Here is a 14,749-nt window from a genome sequence, read left to right as displayed (position 1 = left end):
GCTAACTTTCACAGTGCCTAGTTAAACAATATAACAATATACTTTAACAGCCAATTTCTATGCCAAGTTATCTGAGATGAAATAAATTCTTATTTATCTACAATAAGGCAAATTTTAAAATATATTTATATAGTTGCAAAGATAAATTACTTGGCAAACAAAAGACTAGTTTTAAACTACACAGGACTATGAAACACAAGCTTAAAATACTAATGGTGCCCTTTTAAATTTACCAGCTTCAATTAGACTGTAGCAATAGTGAATGTTTTTGATTTAAAATATTAAATATGCTTAACAGTTTCTTATACTTTACCCAAATAAATCAATGTTTCAGCTTCCAGAGTTTCTCTGATAAATCCAATTTCACCTCATAAATTAAAAGAGGTAATTTTTGCAAGATGGATAAAAATTAGGCCCAGATTGCTTTATATAGACTGGATCCCAAGGCAACAGTTTGTCATTCAAAATTCAGCAGCAGAGTCCCTTTTTTCCCTCTTGCCTGAGGTTATATCACGTGATATAACCCCACCCCTTTTTATTCTAATCATTAGTGAAATTGGGATGATAGGCCCTTCGGAAGCTTGTCCCTGATTGGTTATTTGGGAGATGCCACCCTGATTGGCTACTGGGAAATTTCATTTTCAACAGCCAAATGCCTTTTGGCTGTATATTGGATTTAGGCCATCGGGGGCACAAAGATAAACAGTTTTTTTTTTTTTAACACTGCTATAGTAAATTATATAATTCAATTTTATATTTAATATGCTCACCACTTCTTGTATTAATAAGTCATATGTTTCTTGTGTATTGGACCACGTCACATCACACATCCTGAGCATTTCAAGACCAGATATGATATATTTCTCATAATACAAAGTAATTCTTATACATTTAAAATATATGGGTATTTAAAAGGATTTTAATACTTTTAGCATGGATCCAATTAATATCTCAGCCATCATCTTAACATCACATACATACCTAGAGATCAGCAATCATATGTGGTTTCGTATTTATTATTATCCCATATAAATATTTAATATCTGCATATTTCTTGCTGAGTGTATAAAATACATGACACTATTTAAAACACAAACCACATATGTACTTATTAGATGCCTGAAAAATATAAGAATATGTTATCCATTAAATTTATTACAAAACTGAAATGCATTTCTCAGATCCATGGAATTGTAAATTTTTATACAGTATTGAAAATTATCCCAGTTGTATTTTAAAATGAATTTAACAGCTACAATGCAACATGTGTTTCTGTTAGCCAGCACAGATGCGTATCCGAGGTCTAGGGGCAATTAACAGGTCTGTGCTAATTACTATATTCCTGGGCCTTAGTGTTTGCTTATCTGACTCATTCACAGACTCTTGTCTCCAAATTGCTAATATTTACCTTGAAGTGGCCCATTGGCCTTATCTTATACAAAGGTCTAAACCTTTTGTTCTTTCTAAGATAACTATGAAAACAATTATTTTAATGAATTTGGAACAAAGGCCTGTGATGCATCCTATGTAGCCAAGAAGAAGTGGGGGTTGGTCTGCCATGGCTACAGCCCACACAATTCATGTCAAATTAGATTATAAAAAGAAAAACAATTAAATATTAGATTTAATGATGCATCTGTAGTTTATTTAGGGTTACTTCACAGATACCCTGACAGTTTCCCCTGTTAACTGTCTGGGTCTAGGATGTGGTGAGTGCCCCAGCCATTGAGAGTATAAAGGTGCAGTTTTCTATAATAAAAAAACAAACCAAAAAAACTTTTTTATTTGTGTCCTTCTATGGGTATAACCTGAGCTATGGAGGACTCTGACATGTTAGAAGGTATTCCTTCTGTACTAAATCATACCTGTTTATATTGTGAAGAGGCCATGGTTTTCCCACCCACTCAATTATGTTCCACATGCCTTAACACCGTTATAAAGTCTAAGAAGGGAGACAAGCCTGCTAAGTCTCTTAGTCCCTCTGAGCTGTCTACCTCTCAGGACTCGGTGTCCCGTGAGATTACTACCCTTGCTACATTATCAGCTCCACATGCAGTTCCCCGTAGCACATCTACAGGGAGTGCAGAATTATTAGGCAAGTTGTATTTTTGAGGATTAATTTTATTATTGAACAACAACCATGTTCTCAATGAACCCAAAAAACTCATTAATATCAAAGCTGAATAGTTTTGGAAGTAGTTTTTAGTTTGTTTTTAGTTATAGCTATTTTAGGGGGATATATGTGTGTGCAGGTGACTATTACTGTGCATAATTATTAGGCAACTTAACAAAAAACAAATATATACCCATTTCAATTATTTATTTTTACCAGTGAAACCAATATAACATCTCAACATTCACAAATATACATTTCTGACATTCAAAAACAAAACAAAAACAAATCAGTGACCAATATAGCCACCTTTCTTTGCAAGGACACTCAAAAGCCTGCCATCCATGGATTCTGTCAGTGTTTTGATCTGTTCACCATCAACATTGCGTGCAGCAGCAACCACAGCCTCCCAGGCACTGTTCAGAGAGGTGTACTGTTTTCCCTCCTTGTAAATCTCACATTTGATGATGGACCACAGGTTCTCAATGGGGTTCAGTTCAGGTGAACAAGGAGGCCATGTCATTAGATTTTCTTCTTTTATACCCTTTCTTGCCAGCCACGCTGTGGAGTACTTGGACGCGTGTGATGGATCATTGTCCTGCATGAAAATCATGTTTTTCTTGAAGGATGCAGACTTCTTCCTGTACCACTGCTTGAAGAAGGTGTCTTCCAGAAACTGGCAGTAGGACTGGGAGTTGAGCTTGACTCCATCCTCAACCCGAAAAAGCCCCACAAGCTCATCTTTGATGATACCAGCCCAAACCAGTACTCCACCTCCACCTTGCTGGCATCTGAGTCGGACTGGAGCTCTCTGCCCTTTACCAATCCAGCCACGGGCCCATCCATCTGGCCCATCAAGACTCACTCTCATTTCATCAGTCCATAAAACCTTAGAAAAATCAGTCTTGAGATATTTCTTGGCCCAGTCTTGACGTTTCAGCTTGTGTGTCTTGTTCAGTGGTGGTCGTCTTTCAGCCTTTCTTACCTTGGCCATGTCTCTGAGTATTGCACACCTTGTGCTTTTGGGCACTCCAGTGATGTTGCAGCTCTGAAATATGGCCAAACTGGTGGCAAGTGGCATCTTGGCAGCTGCACGCTTGACTTTTCTCAGTTCATGGGCAGTTATTTTGCGCCTTGGTTTTTCCACACCCTTCTTGCGACCCTGTTGACTATTTTGAATAAAACGCTTGATTGTTCGATGATCACGCTTCAGAAGCTTTGCAATTTTAAGAGTGCTGCATCCCTCTGCAAGATATCTCACTATTTTTGACTTTTCTGAGCCTGTCAAGTCCTTCTTTTGACCCATTTTGCCAAAGGAAAGGAAGTTGCCTAATAATTATGCACACCTGATATAGGGTGTTGATGTCATTAGACCACACCCCTTCTCATTACAGAGATGCACATCACCTAATATGCTTAATTGGTAGTAGGCTTTCGAGCCTATACAGCTTGGAGTAAGACAACATGCATAAAGAGGATGATGTGGTCAAAATACTCATTTGCCTAATAATTCTGCACTCCCTGTATTCCTCCATCCGGAGGGGGCCTTCTTCCTGCGGACTTTGCTGCGCAGTTACAAACGGCGGTGTCTGCGGCCTTCAGTGCATTACCTCCCTCTAACAAATGATCCCTTTATGATAGGGTCACACAAGTCTCTGATGTTTCAAGACTTCTCTGCCGAGACCCTGGCAAGGAGAAAAGAGATGTCCCTTTTTTTGTCAAGCTGATGGACGCTGACTTTAATGTCAGATTGATCTACCCGGCAAAACTGATTGTGACAAGGGAAGGGAACTCTCACACGTTAAACAATATTGCAGAGGCATCTAGTTTTTGTAAGTCAGTAGGTTTAGATTAGTTGGTTAAGTGCCAGTTTTATATTAGTATTCCTGCTAGATAAGCAATGGAGCCACAATTTGTGTGGTGTGTTTGCTCTTTTTTTTATTCTCTTTAAGACCCCTTTTTCTCTTTTTTTTTTCCTTCCCTTTGTCCCTTGTTTTTCTACCGCCCTCCTTTCTACTCAACATTTAGGTGTCTGGTATAATGGGAATAGATTCTGTAAAATTTTTGTCATGGAATGTGGGCGACGTAACTTCCCCGTTTAAAAGGAAGGCAATAATGAAACAATTAGGTATACACAAACCTGATGTCACCTTTCTTCAGAAAATTCACTTAAAATCTGCTGAAATTGCTGAATTAAAAATTAAATGGGTCGGGGAAGTTGTAGCCGCCACACACGACTCTCGAAAAAGAGGGGGTGCAACTCCTTTTAAACAAACATCTATTGTATAAAATTGAGGCCAGTGAGATTGATGTAGATGGACGATTTAAAATGCTTAAGATTATAATCAATAATAGTCGGCTGGTCCTATGCAATATATATGGCCCAAACACTGTGGATAGAGTATTCTGGAATGACCTGATGCTTAAACTCCACAAATATATTGATCAAAACATAATAGTTGCGGGTGACTTGAATTTAGTTGCAATGCCCAATTTAGACAGATTAAATAAGGAATTTTTAATTAAGAAAAATGGGAAAGCTCGCATATTACAGAAATTCTCCTCTCACTTAGGACTTGTAGACATATGGCGGTCCCAGAATCAAGATCTCAGATCATTCACTTGTATTTCTAAAAGGTCAGCAGTCATTATCAAGGATAGATATGTTTTTAATTTCAGAATCCCTTGTCCGCCTAAACCCGAAGTCAGATATTAAAGATATAGTGAACTCCAATCACACCTTCATTTCGTTGAGTCTTGGGACTCGAGTTTCTCAGTCAGATAACAACAATAAAATATATTTCTCCAGATACTTAAAGGGACACTAAACCCACATTTTTTCTTTCGTGATTCAGATAGAGCATGCAATTTTAAGCAACTTTCTAATTTACTCCTATTATCAATTTTTCTTCGTTCTCTTGCTATCTTTATTTGAAAAAGTAGGCATCTAAGCTTTTTTATTAGGTTCAGAACTCTGGACAGCATTTTTTTTATTGGTGGATGAATTTATCCACCAATCAGCAAGGACAACCCAGGTTGTTCACCAGAAATGGGCCGGCATCTAAACTTATATTCTTGCATTTTTAAATAAAGATACCAAGAGAATGAAGAAAATTTGATAATAGCAGTAAATTAGAAAGATGCTTAAAATGTCTTGCTCTATCTGAATCACAAAAGAAAAAATAATAATAATAATTTTCAAAACTGTTTAAGGGAAAAATGGAAAGACTACTATAATTTTAATTCTGTGTACCTAGAGAAAATAGAAGTCTTTTGGGAATTAGCCAAAGCAGTGCTGTGGGGCGAAATTAAAGCTTATCTATGCGCACGTAAAAAAAGAGCCAAGCAAAAAGAATTACAACTTTCAAACGAGGTTAAAAATTCCTATAATGCTTATATAGCAAACCCAAGTAAGCTTTTGGGTAAAATATGTGAATTCTAAGACCCAAAGAGATATTCTACTCAAACAAAAAACAGTATTTGAGGATCTTAGACAGTAGGCTATATATGGGGGTTATGTGGGCAGATCAGCGAAATTCCTTGCCAGGATTACCAAGCCTGCATCTAGGAACTTTATTACCTCTATTAGAAATGATAAAGACAGATTCACGGATAAGGCAGACATTGAAAAAGTGTTTCATAGTTTCTTTCAAGACCTATACAAAGCAGATAAAGTAGATCTGGTAAAGAAAGAAACATTTTGGCGAAATCTTAATTTACCCAAACTTTCGCAAGATATAATGACAGATTTAAACTCGCACATTTCTATCCAGGAAATTTCTGAGGGTATTAAGTCTGCAAAGCTAAATAAAGCAGGTGGTCCAGACTTGCTCCCCTTAGAATTCTCTAGAGTTCTCCAGGAGCAAATTACCCCTACACTTTATAAACTATTTAATTTTTATTTTTCTGATAATACCCAATGCTCACCCTACTTTGCTGCCTCAAATATCACCTTAATCCTTAAAAAAACATAAAGACACAGAATTACCTACTTCATATAGACCTATCTCCCTACTGAATTATGATTACAAACTCTTAACATCTATTATAGCCAAAAGACTTAAACCTTATTTAGGTAATATAATTCATGAAAACCAAACAGGTTTTATGACTGGCAGAAATCCGGTGAAAAATATGCCAGAGTAATTAATGTTGGTGCTGGATTTTTTCTGGAATACATTTAAACACACTAATTCTAGAAGTACAACTGATTTAGATTACATCAGTTGGGGCTATCTTTTCTTTATGTTGAAACAATGTGTTTCTTCAGGCCATATAAATTATTTAATTTTATTCACTTAATATATAGCACTCCACTCCAATATCTTCTTTGATTATCAACAACTCACTTTCAAAACATTTTGTACTTGCACAGGGGCACTAGGCAGGGTTGCCCATTGTACCCGCTTCTCTTTAACATTTCTTTGGAAACTTTGGTGGTACTTCTGCGCCAAAATCTCAATGGAATACAATTAGGAGGCCAGAAGCTAACTCTTCTATTATATGCAGATGACCTGTTACTATTTTTAAGTGATCTTAAGGCCAATTTACCAAGCTTACTCGCCGATATCCACCTTTTTGGCAATATTTCAGGGTATAGGATTAATTTAATGAAGTCAGAACTGCTCTGGCTTTATAAATCAAAACACAGTATTATTAACCATCCTTTTATAGAGTCTTCATCAATTAATTATCTGCGTATTAGAATAAATGCAAACCCCCATTCCCCAAATGCTTCAATGCTTGTATAAATAGATGGGACGAATGGTTTAACCTACCGATTTCTCTCTCTGCTCGGGTTATGTTAATTTAAACGTAATTATTTCCAAAATTATTATATCTTATACAAAATATCCCGATTTTCATACCTAAAGTAGATATTCAAAGGTTTAACCAATCTTGCTCCAGGTTTATTTCGAAAGGAGCTAAACCCCAGCCCTTGCACGTTTTATGAATACTAGACTTTCGGCAGGTCTGGCCTTTCCAAATATTAAACATTATAATTTAGCGGCTATGATCAAAGTTGCGATAGACTGGATCACCCAAAAGGAACACGTTGCTGCTTTGCACTGCAAAGCTAATTTAATAGCGCCTTTCCATTTAAATGCCATAATACATTGCCCTTTAAGGTCCCTACCATCTAATATTTGTAATCTAATTACATTCAAAAATAAAGTTCTAGCATGGCAGAAATTCTGCATAGATACTAAGTGTACTCCATTTGTTTCAGAATTCCTTCCAATTATAGGGAATCCCAATTATACTCTAGGCCTTTCAAACATAGTCTTTCATCAGTGGCAAAGTAGGGGTTTAACTTGGGTTAAACAAAATAAATTTGGATTACCTAGGAGAGATTTCTATGCTTATCTTCAGCTTAGGCATTACCTCTCCGAACTTATACAGAGATATGGGTCAGACTGGTCTTTGGGCACTTTACCTAGTAGTATTAATCTATACCGCAATGGGATACACTCGATCTCACCTCTATATTCTATTCTGAACTCTGCTTTTTCCACTGATCAACTAGAATATGTAAAGATTAAATGGACAAAGTATTTCCCAAACATTAGTACCCAGGATATCCAATATAGTTTTAAAATAATATGCAAACCATGGGTTCTGACAACCTGGCGGGAATCACATTTAAAATTAATTTATATGGCCTACTGAACACCAGATGATCTAACAAGATGGTATAAATCTAATATTTATTGTTCAAAATGTAATGCCTGCTGTGCGGATATTTTTCACTGTTTTTGGGATTTTTCTAAAATTCTACAACTTTGGGTTAAGATCAACTATTGGATGAACACAGTTTTATCATTAGAAATTTTGATTCAACCCCAGGACGTCTTTTTTTTTTAGCATAATTTAGGGGAGTATACAAGAATGTTTCCCTAATTAATACAATAATATGTCTGGCATGTAACCTTATCCTAAGAAATACGTTTTCAGATTTAAAACAAGCCTTGATAACGCAATGCACAGCAGATCAATACAGATTACAGAATTCCAGTGACATGCAGTTGGCTGTGTACTTTAAAAAATGGACCGGCTTCATTTGTACTCTTCCCGAGATAGCACAAATTTAACTAATGAAACCTTTGATTAATGCTGCCTATGTCCAACTGAATATATATTCAGGGCATTTGCCTAATGCCTAGTTAGGTCAGTAGATTTGAAAGGGCATCCGATCGTGGCCCCTTCTGCTCTTTCCTTTGCTCTTCCCTTCACCCTTTTTTTCCTTCTGCTCTTTCTTTTCCCCCTTTTTTCGCCCATCTTTTGGTTTCCTTTTCCCTTTTTTTTGTTGCATTTTGCGAATAGTCAGATCCCACGACAATCTTTAATCTTCTAGCTATTTTTTGTGTAATGAATGAATACCTTAAAATATATAATTTCACTGTTTGTTTTGTCGGTCTAGTGGGCGTGATGACAATAGAATTAACTTTAGAATGTTTTAATATAAATCTAAAAACACCAACAGTATGATTATATGGAGCTTATTATATTGGTTGTTCTCCTTCTTTATTCATTTTTGTATGTATATGTTCCAGATATTTGTGATCTGCAAAGCAAACATCTATTCCTTTGCATCCTGCGTGACGTCATTTAATTTATTGACATCCTGTATTCATTTACTGTTGGTTCTAAATAAATACTCAAAAAAAAAAATGCGAGAGAAAGGTTAAACATAGCTCTCCTGACCTGGAGTCATCTAAATATTTATCAGATTTAGCTATTATGTCCCAGTTATCCGATGATGAGTTAACCTCTGTTGCTTCAGAGGGTGAACTTTCTGGGTCGGAGTCCTTAGCATCTAAGCCTCCTGCGGCGGAGGAACCGTCCTTTAGATTTAAAATTGAGCACTTGTGTTTTTTATTAAAGGTGGTTCTGTCTACGTTAGAGGTTCCAGAGGCCACGCTGCCTGAAGAACCTATGATACCTAAATTAGGCAGAGTTTACAAAGGCAGGAAAGTTCCTTTGACTTTTCCTGTGCCGGTTAAGATGCCGAACATTATTAAGAACGAATGGGAAAGAATTGGGTCTTCCTTTTCCCCCTTGTCTACTTTTAAAAAGTTGTTCCCGGTCCCAGACTCTCAACTGGATTTGTGGGGCTCCATTCCTAAGGTGGATTGTGCTATCTCTACGCTTACTTAACGTACTACTATACCTCTTAAGGATAGTTCTTCATTCAGAGAGCCGATGGATAAGAAAATGGAAACCTTTCTGAGAAAGATGTTTCAATATACAGGATTTTTGTTTCAACGGGCGGATGCAGTTGCCGAGGTTGCCGGAGCGGCTACCTACTGGTGCAACTCTTTGTCAGAATTCATTGAGATGGAGTCTCCCCTGGAGGATATTCAAGACAGAATTAAAGCTCTGAAAATTGCTAATTCTTTTATCTGTGATGCGAACATGCAAATTATTCGCCTAATTGCAAAGGCCTCTGGCTTTGCGGTCCTAGCCCGCCGGACGCTCTGGTTGAAGTCTTGGTCTGCAGATATGACTTCTAAGTCCAGACTCTTTTCTCTTCCCTTCAAGGGAAAGATTTTATTTGGTCCAGGCCTGGACTCCATTATTTCTATAGTTACCGGAGGCAAGGGTGCCTTCCTATCGCAAGATAAGAAGAACAAGTCTAAGGGACAACAATCTTCTAATTTTCGTTGCTTTCGTTCTGACAAATCCCAATGACAACAATCTTCCTCCAAGCCTGAGCAACCCAAGAGTACTTGAAAGCCGGCTCAGTCCTGGAATAATTCCAAGCAGATTAAGAATCCCGCCGAAAATAAATCGGCATGAAGGGACAGCCTCCGGTCCAGGATCGGATCGTGTAGGGGGCAGACTGTGTCTTTTTTTCCGACGCCTTGTTCAAGGACGTACAGGATCTCAGGGATACAAGATAGGCTTCAAATCTCATCCGCCAAGGGGCAGATTCCTTCTCTCGAATCTGTCTACCAGACCAGAAAAGAGGGATGCCTTTCTAGTATGCATTCAAGATCTATCCTCCTTAGGAGTTGTTGTCCCGGTGCCTATCGAAGAAAGAGGTTTGGGATTTTATTTAAACCTTTTCAAGGTCCCAAAGATGGAGGGAACTTTCCGCCCAATTCTGGACCTAAAGTGCTTAAACAAATTTCTCAGTGTCCCTTCCACCAAAGATGGAGACGATAAGGTCCATCCTTCCTTTAATTCAGAAAGGCCAGAAAGTTTATGATCACTATAGATCTGAAGGACGTTTACCTTCATGTTCCAATCCACAGGGAACACTTTCAGTTCATGAGGTTTGCATTCCTGGACCAGCACTTCCAGTTCATTGCCCTTCTGTTTGGCCTAGCTACTGCTCCAAGAATCTTTACGAAGGTTCTGGGGGCTCTTCTAGCCGTTGCCAGAACTCAGGGTATTGCAGTAGCCCCATACTTGGATGATATTCTGGTGCAAGCACCATCCTTTTGTCTTATGGAAGAATTCTCATATTCCCTTCTCAGTCTTCTTCGATCACATGGATGGAAGATAAACTTGGAAAAGAGTTCTCTTATCTCAAGTAGCAGGGTGGAATTCCTGGGTACTATAATAGACTCCATATCCATGAGGATATTTCTAACAGACCAGAGACGTTGCAAGCTAACTTTGGCATTTCTTGGACCTCCTGGAGTCCCTCTGTGGCTCAGTGTATGGAGGTGATTGGTCTCATGGTGTCCTGCATGGACATCATTCCTTTTGCCAGGTTCCGTCTCAGACCTTTACAACTGTGCAGGCTGAGGCAGTGGAACGGCAATCATTCAGATCTGTCTCAACAGATTGTATTAGACAGCTGGTCGAGAGAATCGCTCTCTTGGTGGCTCTGTACAGATCATGTGGCCCGAGGGACATGCTTCTTAAGACCATCCTGGGAGATTATGAGTACGGACGCAAGCTTATCCGGATGGGGAGCTGTTTGGGGTGCCAAGAAGGTACAGGGGTTGTGGAGTCCACCCTCCCGATCAATATTTTGGAACTACAAGCAGTCTTCAAGGCCTTGAAGGCTTGGCCACTTCTGGGTTCGTCCCAGTTCATCAGATTCCAATCAGACAATATAACCTTGGTGGCTTGCATCAACCATCAGGGGGGAACGAGAAGTTCCTTGGCGATGAAGGAAGTATCTCAGATTCTGGAGTGGGCAGAGGCCCATGGCTAATCGCTTTCATTGATCCACATTCTGGGTGTGGACAACTGGGAGGCAGATTTTCTCAACAGGCAATCCTTCCATCCAGGGGAAGGGTCTATCCATCCCGAGGTGTTTGCAGAGATATGCAGCAAGTGGGGGACGCCAGAGATAGATCTCAGATTCCCTTCTCAATACCAAGCTACCCAGGTAAGGGTTGAGGTTGAGGGATCCCCAAGCGGATCTAATAGATGCACTAGCAGTGCCCTGGAGGTTCAAACTCATAAATCTTTTTCTCCAACATTGGTGTGTCCGGTCCACGGCGTCATCCATAACTTGTGGGGAATATCTCTTCCCCAACAGGAAATGGCAAAGAGTACAGCAAAAGCTGTCCATATAGTCCCTCCTAGGCTCCGCCCACCCCAGTCATTCTCTTTGCCGTTGCAGAGGCAACATCTCCACGGAGATGGTGAAGAGTTTGTGGTGTTTAGTTGTAGTTTTTTATTCTACTATCAAGAGTTTGTTATTTTAAAATAGTGCTGGTATGTACTATTTACTCTGAAACAGAAAAAGATGAAGAGTCCTGTTTGTGAGAGGAATATGATTTTAGCAGCAGTAACTAAAATCGTTTGCTGTTTCCACATAGGACTGTTGAGATGAAATAACTTCAGTTGGGGGAAACAGTTAGCAGACTTTTCTGCTTAAGGTATGACTAGCCATTTTTCTAACAAGACTGTGTAATGCTGGAAGGCTGTCATTTCCCCTCATGGGGACCGGTAAGCCATTTTCTTAGTCTAAAACAAACAGAATAAAGGGCTTAATGTGGGCTATAAAACTGGTAGACACTTTTATGGGCAAGATCGATTGCTTTATTTGGGCATTTTATAAAGCTTGATGTTGATATTCACACTTATAAATTTTGGGGAACGTTTTTTTAACGTCAGGCACTGGTTTAGACACCTTTTCAGTCAGGAAGGGCCTTCCCTGTAGTAGGCTGAGCCTCATTTTCGCGCCATTACTGAGCAGTTACTTTTGAGAGCAGGACATGCAGCTGCATGTGTGTGGGTCTGAAAGTAGTTGAAAAGGTTCCTAGAATGCTTCATTTGGTATCGTATACCCCCTGGGTTTGGTAAAGTCGCAGCAAAGGCTGTAGCTGGGACTATAGAGGGGTTAAAACTGTAACCGGCTCCGGTTTCTTCATTTTAAGGGGTAAAGGTCTCAAATGTGGGGTGCAATGCTTTGAATGCTTTAAGACACTGTGGTGAAAATTTGGTTAAATTTGAACAATTCCTTCATAGTTTTTCACATATTCAGTAATAAAGTGTGCACTGTTTAAAATTGAAAGACACAGTAACGGTTTTGTTTAAAAACGGTTTTTGTACTTTATTGACAAGTTTAAGCCTGTTTAACATGTCTGTGCCTTCAGATAAACTATGTTCTGTATGTATGGAAGCCAATGTGTCTCCCCCTTCAAAATTGTGTGATAATTGTGCCATAGTGTCCAAACAAAGTAAGGACAGTACTGCCACAGATAGTAAAGTTGCCCAAGATGATTCATCAGATGAAGGGAGTAGACATAGTTCTACATCATCTCCTTCTGTGTCTACACCAGTTTTGCCCACGCAGGAGGCCCCTAGTACTTCTAGCGCGCCAATGCTTATTACTATGCAACAATTGACGGCAGTAATGGATAACTCCATAGCAAATATTTTATCCAAAATGCCTGCATATCAGAGAAAGCGCGATTGCTCTGTTTTAAACACTGTAGAGCAGGAGGGCGCTGATGATAATTGCTCTGTCATACCCTCACACCAATCTGAAGGGGCCATGAGGGAGGTTTTGTCAGATGGGGAAATTTCAGATTCAGGTAGAATTCTCAACAGGCAGAACCTGATGTTGTGACATTTAAATTTAAATTAGAGCATCTCCGCGCACTGCTTAAGGAGGTGTTATCTACTCTGGATGATTGTGACAACCTGGTGCAAGATGGACAAGTTCCTAGAGGTTCCGGTGCACCCCGACGCTTTTCCTATACCCAAGCGGGTGGCGGACATAGTGAATAAGGAGTGGGAGAAGCCCGGCATACCTTTTGTTCCCCCTCCTATATTTAAGAAATTATTTCCTATGGTTGACCCCAGAAAGGACTTATGGCAGACAGTCCCTAAGGTCGAGGGGGCAGTTTCTACACTAGCCAAGCGCACTACTATTCCTATCGAGGATAATTGTGCTTTCAAAGATCCTATGGATAAAAAATTGGAGGGTTTGCTTAAAAAGATTTTTGTACAGCAAGGTTACCTCCTGCAACCTATTTCGTGCATTATTCCTGTCACTACAGCAGCGTGGTTCTGAACTAGAAAAGTCGCTCAGTAGAGAGACTCCGTATGAGGAGGTTATGGACAGGGGTCATGCACTTAAGTTAGCTAATTCCTTTATTTTAGATGCCGCTTTGCAGTTAGCTAGATTAGCGGCGAAAAATTCTGGGTTTGCAATTGTGGCGCGCAGAGCGCTCTGGCTAAAGTCTTGGTCAGCGGATGTATCTTCCAAGACAAAATTGCTTAATATCCCTTTCAAGGGTAAAACTCTTTTTGGGCCAGAATTGAAAGAGTTTATCTCAGACATCACTGGGGGTAAGGGCCACGCCCTCCCACAAGATAGGCCTTTCAAAGCCAAGAATAAGTCAAATTTTCGTTCCTTTCGCAATTTCAGGAACGGACTGGCCTCCAACTCTGCAGCCTCTAGACAAGAGGGTAATGCTTCGCAAACCAAACCAGCTTGGAAACCGATGCAAGGCTGGAACAAGGTTAAGCAGGCCAAGAAACCTTCTGCTGCTAACAAAACAGCATGAAGGAGTAGCCCCTGATCCGGGACCGGATCTAGTAGGGGGCAGACTCTCTCTCTTCGCTCAGGCTTGGGCAAGAGATGTTCAGGATCCCTGGGCACTAGAAATAGTTTCTCAGGGTTATCTTCTGGAATTCAAGGAACTACCCCCAAGGGGAAGGTTCCACATGTCTCACTTATCTTCAAACCAAATAAAGAGACAGGCATTCTTACATTGTGTAGAAGACCTGTTAAAAATGGGAGTGATACACCCAGTTCCAACCGTGGAACAAGGAATGGGATTTTACTCAAATCTGTTTGTGGTTCCCAAAAAAGAGGGAACTTTCAGACCAATTCTGGATTTAAAGATCCTAAACAAATTTCTCAGAGTGCCATCGTTCAAAATGGAAACCATTCGAACGATTTTACCTACAATCCAGGAGGGTCAATTTATGACTACCGTGGATCTAAAGGATGCGTATCTACATATTCCTATCCACAAAGATCATCATCAGTTCCTAAGGTTCGCCTTTCTGGACAAACATTACCAGTTTGTGGCTCTCCCATTCGGGCTAGCCACTGCTCCAAGGATTTTCACAAAGGTACTCGGGTCCCTTCTAGCGGTTCTAAGACCAAGGGGCATTGCAGTGGCACCTTACTTACGACATTCTGATACAAGC

General features: G+C 39.6%; 1 protein-coding gene across 3 annotated transcripts in view; it reads left to right on the top strand.

Moving 5' to 3' along the window:
• PDE8A (phosphodiesterase 8A) overlaps positions 1–14,749 on the top strand; it is a 1,084,545-nt gene that overhangs the window by 506,292 nt on the left and 563,504 nt on the right. The gene's annotated exons all lie outside the window — the stretch shown is intronic.

The sequence above is a fragment of the Bombina bombina genome, chromosome 6 (genome assembly GCF_027579735.1).
Source record: "Bombina bombina isolate aBomBom1 chromosome 6, aBomBom1.pri, whole genome shotgun sequence".
NCBI classification, from domain to species: Eukaryota; Metazoa; Chordata; class Amphibia; order Anura; family Bombinatoridae; genus Bombina; species Bombina bombina.
The sequence above is the reverse complement of the archived record's forward strand: the minus strand, read 5'-3'. Positions and strand labels throughout refer to the sequence as shown.